The sequence below is a fragment of the Ursus americanus genome, chromosome 15 (assembly GCF_024610735.1).
Source record: "Ursus americanus isolate L20-20 chromosome 15, mUrsAme1.1.p, whole genome shotgun sequence".
NCBI classification, from domain to species: domain Eukaryota; kingdom Metazoa; phylum Chordata; class Mammalia; order Carnivora; family Ursidae; genus Ursus; species Ursus americanus.
The window spans coordinates 9,297,401-9,312,045 of record NC_142141.1 but is presented as its reverse complement, the minus strand read 5'-3'; the positions used below and the strand labels follow the sequence as shown (position 1 = coordinate 9,312,045).

The 14,645-nt window shown below is 48.0% G+C and overlaps 1 protein-coding gene across 7 annotated transcripts in view; it reads left to right on the top strand.

The window, feature by feature from the left end:
* Positions 1–14,645, top strand: part of WWC1 (WW and C2 domain containing 1) — a 151,975-nt gene that overhangs the window by 53,673 nt on the left and 83,657 nt on the right. The window contains exon 1 of one of the 7 annotated variants that reach the window (XM_045792068.2): positions 2,595–2,671. The exons of the other annotated variants lie outside the window; for them this stretch is intronic. The gene's annotated coding sequence lies outside the window, so the exon portion shown is untranslated. Of the gene's footprint in view, positions 1–2,594; positions 2,672–14,645 lie in introns of those variants that run through there. 7 annotated transcript variants of the gene reach the window in all.

Sequence of the window (14,645 nt, the reverse complement as noted above, 5' to 3'; positions counted from 1 at the left end):
TTCACATCAGCCCCTAGACAGCCTCCCGAGCTGGTCCCTTCGGGGTCCGCAGGCTCTGGGGTGGGGACCGAGGAGGGCTGAGTGCATTCCTGTCCTGGCAGCCGGCCCAGGGCCATGTGGGAGTCTCACCGGCCTCCATCCAGCATCACGGCTCCACTTCTCAGCAAGGATCGTGTAACGAGTGTTGATGCTTGTTTTCTATCAATGTTCTAATATTTTTCTATACATTGAATTTTTCTCTAAGAAGAAAATTAGGGTTCATTTTGGAATGACTTTTTTTTTTTTTTAATGAAAGGGTAGTAAGAGGTTCTAAATAGAAGAACTGAAGTTGTGTACAAAAATCTACTTGGTAGTTTTAGTATTTTTTCTCTTTTTTCTGGTTATAAAAGCAGCAGGAGAAAAAAAAATCCCTGAACATTACCCCCACCACCGAAAGGCGAATACTGTCAACATTTTGGCATTTTTCTTTGTAGTCATTTTCCCTTTTTCTTGCAGGCGGGTAAGACTGTGCTGCACGCACAGTTTATATCCTGCTGTTTTATTTCTTTTTAAATTCTGTCATATAAGCACTCTTCCCTCTATCATCGAAAGGCTTCGTGAGTGTACATTTCAAACAGTTGCATCAAATGGTTATTACCAACCATTCAGTCCCTGTATAGTTTACCTGTTCCCTATTGATTTTGAGGCTGTGTCCATTTTTGTGTGTGTGATAAGTAATGCTTCATTGAACGTCTTTGTGTATGAACCTTTCTACCCAGGTAGGTTGGAAACAGCGGTGAGACAAGTGATAACGTTTTTGGGGTCCCTTCTCTTTGAGGAATCGGGTGCTTCCCTGACTCCTGTTTCGTCGGTCATCAGCCTTGACTTCTGATCCTGGGGCTCCAAGATGAGCATCTCTTTCAGTTTATCTAACACGGTTCTTTTCCTCCTCGTCTTCTACAGCCTCACCCACCGTATTCCCAATAAAATTCCTAATGTCCAGTTTGTGGCTGGGGGTAAAAGTAGTCCCCCAGTTTTCCCTTCTTCCCAGATTTTATTGTTTAAAACTCTAGGGAGTAGTTTTAAATTCCATGACATTTAAAAAAAAAATCCCCTCTTCTGGCCACCCAATGGTGTAGACAGCGATTTCTACTCAGTTTTTCAATAGCCGTTAAGATCTAAATTCAAATCCTCAATCTGCCTCTTAGCAGCTGAGCAACTTTGGGCAACTCAGTATGATTCTCTAAGGCCCCACTCATTTATGCCAGGGGTTTAGCATAGAAGCTACTTACACGGCTTACTGTGAGAAGTTAATGCCATGTCATAGACGAAAGGGACCAAGCATGTGCTGGTATTATTACTCTCTGAGGGTTTTGACACTGGGTCCTTACACAGGAGCGTGCAAGTTACCCTTTGGATACTAGATGTTCATGACAAAATGGCACCATGAAAGGCCAGACCTGGAAGAGTTGGTTGAGATGTAGTCCATCCTCCTTGTTTCATTGATGGGGAAACAGAGGCCGGAGGAGGGAAGGGAATTGACCAAGGTCACCTGGATGGATATAAGATCTATAGCTGAGCTTCTCCTACAGTCAGGTAGCGAGGAGGACTGATGACTTTAGAATCCAGATGGAGCCCTTCCAGCAAGTCTGCTGGATGCACCCTTTGACGTCCAGAGCTCGGGCAGGCTCAGTGTGGGGATCAGCTGATGGCCCAGATGCCTCCCCTTGCCTTTGAAGCCCCCAGATCAATCCCAGAGCAGTTAGGAAGCTTGTGGAATATTAGAGACACTGTACATAGCCTCTCTTGCACTGTGCAGGTGATCCTTTGTGACACCTCTCTCCCTCTCCCTTCCTCTCCTCACAATCCTCTTGGGCCAGTTGGATATTCATACGCTCTCCCCTGGCACGGGAGCTGAAGGCGCCTGCCAACCTGCGGGTTTCTTTTCCGTGTGGCTCACCATCTGGAGTGGCCACCTGGCCTCCTTGTGGGGTGTGTGCGCGCGCGTGTGCGTGCACACAGGCACCCGTGTCCCAGGGCCAGGGTATTGTGTCCCCTCTTTGTGCTTGAATGGCTGCATGAACAAGAGCAAGAGAACAGAGCACAGAAGACAATGCCCAGAAGTCACCCTGGCAGTATGAATGAATAATTCATTTTGTATCTGCTGCTTCCCAGGGCTTCCTGAAATAGCCGTTTAAACTGCTTGTTTCACTGCTGACTTTAATCCGGCTGTCTTCAGCTCAGCACACTTTGGTGCTTAATGTTGACTTGCAGGTGGGGCGTCCCTTCAGGGAACAACACATTCCATGTATTTTTTTTTTTTTAAGATTTTATTTATTTATTCGACAGGATAGAGACAGCCAGCGAGAGAGGGAACACAAGCAGGGGGAGTGGGAGAGGAAGAAGCAGGCTCCTAGCGGAGGAGCCTGATGTGGGGCTCGAACCCATAACGCTGGGATCACGCCCTGAGCCAAAGGCAGACGCTTAACCGCTGTGCCACCCAGGCGCCCCGATTCCATGTATTTTCTTCTTTAAAAAGAAATGGGAGGAAAATAAACCCTTGAAGTCCTGTTTCTCAGAGGTGAAACCATTCCCTTTTTTCAACTCCTGTGCAGAGCTCCTTTGTCGTCAGTTGCTCTCGTCCTCTGCGATCTTGGGAAATAAGGAAGTAGCGGTGAGACGGACAGACAAGGTGAGCTTCTGGACTCGATCAGTCTGTGCCCTGTGATGCAGTCCGCAAACACTTGGGCGTCTGCAGCTTTTCAGATTCTCAGACACAGCCAGTCTGCGCTGACTTGTGCTTTCCTAGACCAGCCAGCTGCAGTGGCTAGGAAAGATGTCAGGAAGGCCCAACCTGCCAAGGTAGGCAACCCAGGAAACCACCCTGACCCTGCCGCCCATAGAACAGTGGTGGTGGTGGTGGTGGGGAACCGTGTCCTGTCCTCCCTGGGCTTTGGCAGGTCACCTCTAGTGTGAAATGCATGGCTCAGCTTTGAAAAGGTTTCTTCCAGTGGTCCTGGTGGAAAGGGCTGGAGAAGAGGGGAGGTTGGAAGCCAGGTGTTTGGAACCCCTGATAAACGCACACAGGGGCAGCAGGAGGTAGCAAGATGTAGAGTTCAGAGGGCCTGGGCTGATAGAAGTCGTGTGGTTCACAGCATGAGATGACAGGTGTCAACTGAAGACACAAAGGGCACCCAGAAGACCCTTGATGGTTGGAGAGATGGGGCTAGTGGGCTTTGTGGACTAGTCCTGCACCTGCAGAACCAAGGGCCTGTAGGGAATGTAGGCCAGGTACTGCCAACCGCCCCTGCCCCTGCCCCAGCTCTGCTTGACCTTCAGTCTGCAAATGGATGCAAAGGGAAGAGGGCTGTTTAATGTGAAATACATCAGAAAGAAAATGATGCTCACTGAGGGCCTTCCACCTACGGAGCAGCTGAGTGGTTGATTGAGAACCTGAGTTCCTGGATTGGATCGAGATGCTGGCTCTATGCTCACTGGCTAGGGGACCTCAGGCAACACGCTGTTTTGGATAGGAGCTCAGCAAACACTAGCAAAGGGCTGATACAGCCTGCCTAGAGGGCTGTGCTCAGGGAGAGGCTGAGTCGCCATGACCTGCAGAGTGGGACGGGGAGGCAGAAAGCATTGATAGAGAAGGGGAGGCATTTCTTTCTTTCTTTTTTTTTTTTTTTTTAAGATTTTATTTATTTATTCGACAGAGATAGAGACAGCCAGCGAGAGAGGGAACACAAGCAGGGGGAGTGGGAGAGGAAGAAGCAGGCTCATAGCGGAGGAGCCTGATGTGGGACTCGATCCCGTAACACCGGGATCATGCCCTGAGCCGAAGGCAGACGCTTAACCACTGTGCCACCCAGGCGCCCCTTGAGAAGGGGAGGCATTTCTTGAACACAAGATTGGATACCATTTTTTAGAGCCCCTGCAGTTATGAGGTGGGGGACGCTATTATACATCAGTGGGTCCTCGGTATGGCTCCAGGACCAGCAATATCAGCATTCCCTCGGAGCTTGTTGCAAATGCAAAGTCTCCGCCCAGAATCAGAAACCTATTGAGTCAGAAAGTATGGGAGTATTGCAGCCATCTGTGGGTTCTCAAGCCCTCCAGAGGATTCTAATGCAGCTCAAAGTTGAGAACCACTGGTGTATACAAGGAGATGTCAGGAGGGGTGCTCATAGAATGAATGAATGTGGACATGGGAAACGGGGAAGGTCAGGAAATCCGAGTGCCTGGGAGGGTCCCCTCCTTTGTGACCATGTGACCTTGGACAAGTACTGAGGACAGTCTTGGAAACTCAGTACTGAAAAGTCTCTTAGCAATCACTGTGCCATTTTTCATGGTGGGGATGGGGAAATAGTAGCCCAGGATGGGAAAGGGACTTGGCCGCCGGCAGTCACTCAGTGGCAGAGCTGGGAATTGAGGCCAGCTGGATTTGCCTTTCTACTGGCCAAGTGTTCCTGGGTGTGTCAGCTCACCTCTTCTATGCCTCAGTTTCCACATCTGGAAAATGGAGCTGATAATAGTACTTACAGGATTATTTTAAACAAATTAAGATTTCATTGCATCAAATATGGGGTTTTTCTTTGTTTTTTTCTTGACAACTTTATCGAGATATTGATAATTAGAACACACTAAATTGTATGTATTTAACAAGTGTAATTGGATGAGTTTTGACATACATCTGTACATCTGTGAACCTGTCTTCATAATCAATATAACAAACATTCCCATCTTTGTGCCCCTTTGTAACCCTTCTCTCTCTCTACCCACATCCCCATGCAACCACTGATCTGCTCTCTGTCCCTATAGGTTATTTTTTATTTTCTAGAATTTTATATAAACGGAATTATATAGTATAGTCTATTTTCCCCTGACCCTTATCCCCAGCACAGTGTTTCTGAATGTCACCTATGTTGTTGCACGTGTCGACGGTTTATTCTTTTTTACTACTGAGTAATATTCCATTATATAATACACTACATTTGTCTACCCATTCAACTGGGGTTTTTTTTGTTTTTTTTTAAGATTTTATTTATTCATTTGACAGAGAGAGAGCAAACACAGGCGAGGGAGAGGGAGAAGCAGGCTCCCCACTGAGCAGGGAGCCCAACATGGGGTTGATCTCAGGACCCTGGGATCATGACCTGACCCGAAGGCAGACGCTTAACCGACTGAGCCACCCAGGCGCCCCTGTTTGTTGTTGTTGTTGTTGTTGTATAAGATTTTATTTATTTGCTTCAGAGAGAGAGAGCGCACGCATAAGCAGGGTGAGGGGCAGAGGGAGAAGGAGACTTTTTGCTGAGCAGGGAGCCCAAAGTGGGGCTCCATCCCAAGACCCCAGGATCGTGAACTGAGCCAAAGGCTGACACTTAACTGACTGAGCCAGCCAGGCGCCTTATATCCATTCAACTGTTAATGGACATTTGGGTTGTTTCCAGCTTGGGGTTATTACAAATCAACACAACATTGATTTCTTAAGAAGCACCATTATTTTATGTGTCACTAAGAAAGGGAAAAAGCTACCAATTAAATTACAACCCAGTGTTTCGAAATTAAATAAAATGTTTCTCTCCTACTTATTGAAATAAATCTTTCAAACTTAGATTTCTTTTGACTCACATACTGCTCTTATACATACAAAAAACGAAAACCCAACTAAATAAACGAAATACAGCTCCAGTGGTCCTAAAACATCTTCCTATTCAGAATCCAAGTCTTTTTTTTTTTAATTTATTTTATTTAAATACCAGTATGCTTAGCATACAGTGTTATATTAGTTTCATGAATCCAATTCTTTGCAGTTACTTTTTAACTCAGGATTATTGGTGTCTGTGCTTTCAATAGCATCCTTGTTGCCCTCAAAGTGTTGGTGATACAGCCTTGTATAAGGACCCACAGGGGAATTCAAAGGCTTTGGTGCTGGGCTCTGAAGCCAGCGTGGCAATCACGTAGAGTTAGCCTACTTACTTTGCACTCCTGCTTGGGGAATGTTGCTAAACAGGTCGGTTCACTGCCTCCTCAACCCTTTCCCACAACCATTTGGCTCCTAGGGGTTAAAAGTGCTCCACTGTTGTCTCTGGGATTTTGTCCCAAGCCAGGACACCTTTGATGTCTGTACACAGGGAGAGATACCTCCATCAGGACTGCAGGCTGGCTGACAGTGTTGTAAGATGTCAGTAAGCAGTGGCGACACACAGCCCGATTTCAGGGATGTTAAAAGGTAATTTTAAATGTGCAGCTTAGAATCATCGAAAGATAGTCTGTGTAAGGGAGCCTGAATAGTGCCTGGTACTTTGTACACCCTCAACGAAGTTTAGCATTGTGTATTATTATTACTATTACTGTTCAGCATTGATTTCTCTGTTGGTTAAATGAAGGTGGCAGTCCTTGCCTCACAGAAAAGTTTTGAGGATAAAGGAAAGGACTTCCCTTATATAGAGCATATGGTCCAGCACCTCATACTTAATTGGCCTTCAGCAAAAGATGTTTTCATTATTGTTTGATTGCAACCTCACAATGCTCTTGACCTCTGGGACAGGCGGCCAAACGGTAAATTAATGAAGTTTTAGTAAAGGGGCCCTTAAAAATACCATGTTCCAGCTCCCTTGTTTTGGAGATGGGAAGCCCAGAGAGGGTAGGAAGCCCAGGGGCATGGCTAATCTGGTGACAGCGTCCAGATTCAAAACCCAGATCTCCTCACTCCCCTTCCAGTGCTCTAAGCTGTGCTGTCATGGAAGGGGCCACAGATCAGACAGGATCCCAGAGATGCCTTCAAGGCCAATTCCTTCTAGAAGGAAGGACCAGCTCCTCAGGCCTGCATGGGTGGGGTGAGGGTCAGAGCTCAAGGACTAGAGAAATGGTCAGGTTCCAGGGAGGGGTGGCCTGTGGCCTCTGCTCTTCGAGCTGGAGGTTTCTAGACAGCCCAGCACCTGGGGAGACCCCTTGGAAACCTAGCTCCTGGGACTGGAGAAGTAAAAACCAGGGGTTGAATGCCCCAGGATCCTGACTACAGAAAGGAGGAGCTCTGCATTCCTACCCAGCATTACATGCCAAGTGCCATGTTGAGTCATTCCCATGTACTAATTCATTTAGTCTCTGCAAGAACCCTGCAAGGCAGATTTTCTTGACTGCTTTATACCTATGAGGAAACTGAGGCTCAGAGCTGGGGAAAGAATGGACTCAGATTACACAGCTATGAAGGATGGAACTGGCCCTTTGATAGGGCACAGAAGTGCCTAAGCCTAGCTCTCAGTTCAGGAATGAGGATGAAGCTGGGGTGGAGCTGGGTGAGGGACAAGCGTGCATACCAGGTGCCCTGTCCTCTTGTAGTGTTGGACTTTCAGGAAATTACCCTCTGATGAAGAAATGAGCCAAAGGAAGGGCCCATCTCCCAGCCTTGTCTCTCCACAAATGGGAGCTTCATAGTTTCATTCAGGTTCTTGCCCTGCAGTCATTCTCCTTTCAGTTTCATAGGGTCACTGAGCCCCGAAAATACTCTCAGTAACTGTATCTTGCAGGATGTTCAGATACAGCATTTCATACGGAACTGAACTCAGCAACAGGTGGGCTTGATCTCTTGGTGTCATAAGTGTGATACAGGCCTAGGGTCGATTCCAGATTTTAGTCTCAACCCTGCCACTGGGTTCTTGGGTGGCTCTGGACAAGTCTTTTCTCTCTGTGTCTAAGTTTTCTTAGGAGTAGAACAAGGGTGTTGATTTGTCAGATTCCAGAGGCCCTGTTCAGTTTTATCATTCTTTCGTACCTCAGCATCAGAGGCCTCATTTGGACGGCAATGAAAATAACAATGAATTGCTCATGTTGATTTCATGTATTCCGAAGTTCTGTCTTGTGCATTATCTCATTTAATTCTCAAAGAACACTATGAAGAAGGTCTGAAAAGTAACTACCGAAAAGGGTTGTTATGAGGGCTAAGTAAGTTAATATCCACAAAGTGCTTGAAAAGTTCTTGGCACGTAGTATTTAATAAATGTATTATATTTTTTCCCCGTTTTTCAGATTTAAAAACTGAGCTACCGAGAGTTTAAATGTCTTGCCCAAGGTCACACAGCTTGAAAATGGCAGACTCAGGAGTCTACCTCCAGAGCCCTGTGTTCTTAACGACTACTCTCTGCTGCCTTTCAGTAAGAAAAGTTGGAGTATCGTGTTATAGAGCAGGGGTACTGTGTGCAACAAGAGTGCGGCCCCCAACAGTCATGCAAAGTCCACTTTTAAACAAAGCGCTGTAATAGGCAAACAGGCTACTGCAGAAAGTTGGCTGAATTTGGCCTTCCAGTGGTCAGTTGGCCATGCCTACTCCAATGCACAATTTGGTTTTCAGAACCATAATTTTAAATCCCAGCAAGTGGTTCACAGAGGCATGGCAGCATGGATTCATCACTGTGTCTGTGAGCTGGAGGGAATCGGGGAATGGATGGATGGACCTAGGGATGGAGGCAGAGGAAGGGGACTGGCCCAAGAACTCAGTGAGGGCAGGGTAAAGACGAGATTTAGCAGGGGGAGTGAGCCACCAGTGTGTATGAAAAGGGGTCAGCCTAAAGAGGAGAGGGGAGCATGGAGAAAATTCTGGAACCTTCCCTCTGGTTTGCTCCCTCCTATTCTTTTCCCCATAAAAGAATTCCAGGAGTGGGAGTGACCAGGCCAAGAAAGCTTCCGGATAAACCAGCTCAACCAAAGTAGGGAAGCAAAGAGTCTGGGGGTAAAAACACCAGAATGTTGAGATAGGTGTTTTGAGAGTGGAGGGAGGAGGGAAGTGTTCTCTTAAGAATGAGAGCTTAGAAGTTCCCTGATGTAAACACCTCCTCCAGAGAGCAGATCGTGAGAGCCAAACCCACTCCAGCTGCCATCTCCTAACTCCTGGTTTAATTTCCAAAAAGGGAACATGTATGCAGTCCCAGACCCTGGAAGGAAAGGAAACCATGGAGTACAGTGCAGGGTGTATTGGCTCTTAACCTGGACAGTTATTTTGCCTCCGTTTCCCCATCTTGGAAATAAGGATAGAAAACCCAACTCATAATACCAGCTAATATTGGTCGAGCCCTGTGTGCCAGGGGCTCAGCACAGCTCATTTTAACTAGGTGGTCACTCTGAACATCCCCACTTTTCAGATGAAGAAGCAAATTCCGGCAGGTTAGGGCTCATGCCCAAGGACAAAGAGTTAGTGACTGCCTGCGTGTGGCTGGCTCTAGAGCTGGGAGTTTTAAGCACCATGGGGTATCTCTTGGGGTCAGAGTCGTGCTGATAAGGATCGCAAACGTATCTGACCACCTGAGATGGAAGGGGACACGATTCTCACGATGAACAGAGCACAAAGCCTCTCAGTAGATCCCGTTAACAGCCCACATCTACTCAGGGCTTATTACATGCCAGACCCTGTGCAGAGCATTTTACGCGGGTTATCTCATTTAATCCCCACCACACCCTTACGAGATTGGGACTTGGAAGTTTCACAGAGAAGGACACTCCTCCCAAAGAGGTTATGTAACATGCCCCTGGTTGTGGAAGACATGGGGCGTGGGTTTCAGGCCAGCGTGGGATCCTGAGCCTTTGTGGGTAGCAGCTAATCTGTCTCCCCAGTAGCTATGAAGCCCACCACCATCTTCTTCCTTCCTGCCTGGACTCCCTCCTCCGGCCTTTCCTGACTACACCCGGTTGCCTCAGTCTCTCCGGTCTCCCAGTCCCTTGGCCTTTCGCGTCTGAACGGCAGACCTAGCAGCTTATTCATCACCCCCACACCCTCTAATTAATTGCCTGTGGTCCACAGCCCCAGGTCGCATAGCCACCTCGTATACCATCACCACATGCCATGGTGATGGGTCACTGCCTGTTCTAAGGGGGAGCCTTGGCTCCCTGGCCGGACCCGCTGCCCTTGAAGGCAGAAATAAGGCTTATTCAAATGGCAGAGCCCTCACGGCGTGGGGCTAGGCTGTTGTGTCCACGCAGTAAATGTTTGTTGCTTGGAGGACTGCGGGAAATGGGGGAGAGAGGAGGAAAGCAGAGGGTGGGGCAGGGAGCTTCCCTAGGGCTCCTGCAGCGTAGCATCGGGGAGGCACTTACAAGGGAAGCCCAACTTCTACGTCCCTGTGCGTCCACCCCATCGCTTATAACAGAAAGATATGTTAGGTGGCTTTTTTCCCCCTCAAACTCACCAACATCTTCCTGCCCCAACTGGCCCTTCCCATTGCTTCCCACCATGGGGTCTCCGCTCAACAATGACCTTCTGCAAGAGGCTTCCTCCGACACTCCCTCCTTTGCTCTCCCCACCCCCATTCCCCTCGGTCCCACCGCCCTGTGGCACTTTTCTGCATAAGATTGGCACTTTTCTGCATAGCATGAATCCTGCCGCGAGTGACTTGGTGGCTTGCTTCCTGGTTGGGGTGTGCCTGTGGACTAGAATGTAAGGGCAGGTCCCCGTCTGACTCGTCCACTTCTGCAGTTGGTGTGTGTGAAGGTTCAGCCGCGCTGTGTGCACAGTCCTCACAAACTCTGAGGGATTGTTTTTATCACCCCCCCATTGTGAGATGCATGCATAAAGGTGTTTGAATGGCACTGAATTAAAGGAAGGGAGGAGAACTTCCAATATGGCACTTTCTCCCTGCCCACCCCAGCCTTCCAGGTGCCAAAGGTGAAGGGGCAGTTTGGAAACGCGGCCCTGCTCTGCAGCAGCCTGGAGGTGAGGCCGCGGGGTCAGAGTTGTGCAACCTAAGCTCTGGGAACTATGCATGTGAAACACCCCCAGGTGGAGGAGCCTGCCGGCTGGCTAGTTCTGCCCAAGCAGGAGGAGGGGTTCAGCTGAAAGTTTGGACAGTGCTTGGCTTGCATTCTGGAGGGCCCTTTAGAAAGTGATCCCGCCCAGCTGTCCTTCGGAGAGAGCCCAGTCGGGGGCCAGCATCCTGCTGGATGGCCATAAAGAGGTTACTGTGGGAAGCATTCGGATCACTGGGGAAGCAGTAGGAACATGAAAGATAGGTTACGCGTTCCTCAGTCCCCAGAGAATCACCACCCAGGGTTAGACTTGGCAGAAGGTCTTCCGTTCCTTCTCTGAGCTGCCTGCTTAGAAAGGATGCACCGTCTGAATACCGAATGCCGGCCATGGCGATCTGGAAGCCTCTCCCACAGACCATAGGAAAGTGACATGACGCCGGAGGAGGGCAGGGAGCCGGTGTTCCCGGACAGGTGCGCTCCCTGTAGTGTGCTCCCCATAGGGTGATCCTGGCAGAACCACCTGTCTCAAAGGTGACACATCCGGGCTGCTTCTCCAGGAGAGCCTGTTGTGAAACATTCAGGAATGTTTGTGTTCCTTCGGAGATTTGTAATTAAGAAGAGGCAGAACTAGTTTTTGCTTGGCCCTCTTCCCTCCCTCCCTCTCGCCCCTCCAGCATTGGGGGCATTTTGATTTCATGATTGGGGTTTTCAGTAGTCTAGGACGTGGAGGCTGGAGGCTGCCCCGAAGCTTGAAATGGGGTGAATCGCTTCACTGGAGGGTGGGGGCTGGGAGTTCCAGGCAAGCCCCCAAGTCCAGGCCACATCTGAAAGCGGACATCTCTTCCCAGCCCACATTCTTGGCAGTTGCCCAAGGGGAAACATTGTAGGCCAGAGAAGCACCCACCATTTCCCAGAGGGGACTGGTTTAAACAGACCATTCTCTCTGGCAGGAAGAGTAATGTGTGCACGTGCATGTGTGTGTGTGTGTGTGTGTGTGTGTGTGTGTGTGTTTAAATCTTTGTGCAGCTAAAACCACTTCTCTTCATCCTGATTCTCTGAATGACACATTGCTGCACACTGAATAATTCATCTCCCTCTTGGCATTTGTTCCAGAGAGAATCTTGCTGTCCAGATTTCTTGTAAGTTGCATAGTCTTCCAATAGAAGCTTTTCTCTTTCCCATGGAAGAGCTCTGGGAGCTAGGCTATCAGCCCTCTGGCTTTTCCCCTAAGCTTGCATCAAAGGGGAACCGTGAATATCAAACCAGAGCCTGCCTTTCTCCTTAGGCCCTCTCCTTCTGACTTTGGGTCCTCTTGACTCAGTCTTCTTTACCCCTGATGAGCACTGTGTCTGTGTTCACTGCATGTGGAAGTCAGCATCTCAGTGGGGTGTTCTCATGGCAGTCACATCACTGAACCTTGTAGCTAACATTTATCTCACTTCTGACTTCCCCATGTCTAAGGCCAGAACCAGAACAATCAGCGGAGTTCATGGTTTTCTGGAAAAGCGATGCATTTTGGTATTTCAGACCTGCCCCATCTCTAGTCCCCCTCCTCACTGAGAGTTCAGTGAGTTACTGGTATTGATGACTTGGATGACTTTGAGACATTTGATTATCTTTCCATCAAGCAGCTGTGGATGATTCAAGTGTATTGAACGTCTTTGTACCAAGACACAGATGACAGAAGGTGCAAATATGCTAAAGCTCCAGAGCCCTTTGCCTACAGACTTGCCTCTGGTCCAGAGGCGTTGCCTGTATCTCTGGCATAGCCTTCTCTGTGTTCCAGATTGTTCTGAAACTTGCTTGGTCTTGTTAATTCTCATTAACAAAGCTCCCGTTTGGGAATCAGGTAGTGGGGCTTTAGGTTATCCCTCTGGGGTTTACTAACTGTGTGATATGGAGCATGCTTTCTCATTTGTAAAATGGAGTAAGAGTGCCTGCTGCCCGGAGAGAGAACATGACATAAATAACTTGCTTTCTAGGCCTAGATTTAGCCACTATTAAATATTTTAATTACACTGATATATGAACATTACAGAGAAATTAGTTTAAAAAAATACATTAAAACCCCTGTACTGAGATGACATTTTAATGTACATCTTTCCAGTTTCCCTTCTTTATGTGCTGCTCAAGCAAGCACACCCAGTTCCTTTCTCTGCACACACACACACACACACACACACAGATTTTTAGGCAAAATATACAATAACAGTATCCTGTAGATTTTCTCTTGCAACAGTGTTGTTTTTCTCATAATATATCGAGAGCATCCTTCCATATTATATTCATTATTGCAGTCACCCATTCCACAAATATTTAACGAGCACCAGTTGTGGGGGGCTCAGGAATCTCTTACTTAGATGCACCATTGGATGAAACCATTGAATTGATCCCCAGGGAAGAATTTTGAAAGGTGATGATCCAGGGGGACTGTCAGGAAGAGACATATCTTCTTGGTTTTCTGGGTTGCAAACAGTATATATAATAAGATTCATATCTGTGGGAGGTCCCTGGTCGCTCAATTAAGCATCTGCCTTTGGCTCCTGTTGTGATCCCGGGGTCCTGGGATCGAGCCCCGCATCGGGCTCCCTGCTTAGCAGGGAGCCTGCTTCTCCCTCTCCCTTGGCTGCTGCCCCTGCCTGTGCTCTCTCTCTGTGTCAAATAAATAAATAAAATCTTAAAAAAAAAGAAAAAAAGATTCATATCTGTGCAGCCAGGCTGGCGGTCAGAGCTTTCATGGCAGTGAGCAGGGAGAGGAATGCGCCAGAAAGGGAGGTGTGACTTGAGCATTCCTGTTCCCTCACAGATCTTTCTGTCCTCAGTAATGGAGTGACTCCCTGTGGAGGGGTATGCCTGTGTGTGGAGTTTTCAGAGGCTCTTTCAAAGATTTGCTGTAAAAAATGATGTCGGATGAGATTTGACTCCTGGTGGCCACTGGTCTTCATTCTCCATAGGGAAGAGGGAACAAACCACTTGGTGAAGTTTGGGAACGGGGAGGCACTGTGGGACTTGGCCTTTTAGTTTCTGAAGTCTGTGCAGGGCATGGGGGGTGGAAGCGTGGGCTGAAGACAGCTTTGCAGGAACTTTATCCAGACGGACACAGGTGTGCCTGAATGAAGAGCCTTCTTCGCTGAGGAAAGTCCCCATCACCTGTGTGTCTTCTCCATTTTTTCCGCCTTGGACTCTAAGACAGTGGCTTGGGATTTTCCGTGGGGCTCAGGACATACACTGAAAATGTCAACTTTTAAGAGAACCCTTTAGCTCACCGCAGGAGCTCTGGAGACACATTTGAAATCCCAGTTTGTCATTGACTTGGAGAATGTTATTTAGTCTTTTTTAGCCTCAGTTTCCCCTTCTGGGAAATGGAGATGATAATAATGTTTTCGGAGCACTCATTCATACCAGGATCTATGCTAAATGCTCCTAAAACATGATGTTATTTAACCTAACCAACAACCTAGACGATTGTTACTATTATCCCCACTTTTCAGATAAAAATACAGAGACTCAGGGGCACCTGGGTGGCTCAGTTGGTTAAGTGTCTGATCCTTGATTTCAGCTCAGATCATGATCTCAGGGTCGTGAGATCAAGCCCTGTGTGGGGCTCTGCACTCAGCAGGGAGTCTGCTTCTCTCTCTCTCCCTCTGCCCCTCTCTTCCCACCTCAGTCACACTCTCTCTGTCTCTCTCTGTCTCTCCCAAATAAATAAATCTTTTAAAATAAGTGGAGGGTAGTGCACCTGGATGGCTCAGTCGGTCAGGCATCCAACTCTAGATGTTGGCTCACGCATGATCTCAGGATCATGAGATCGGGCCCTGCATCAGGCTCTGCACTCAGCATAGAGTCTGCTTAAGACTCTTTCTCCCTCCCTCTGCTCCCGTCCCTCCCTCTCTCTCCCTCTCAAATAAATCTTTAAAAAAACAAAAAAGATG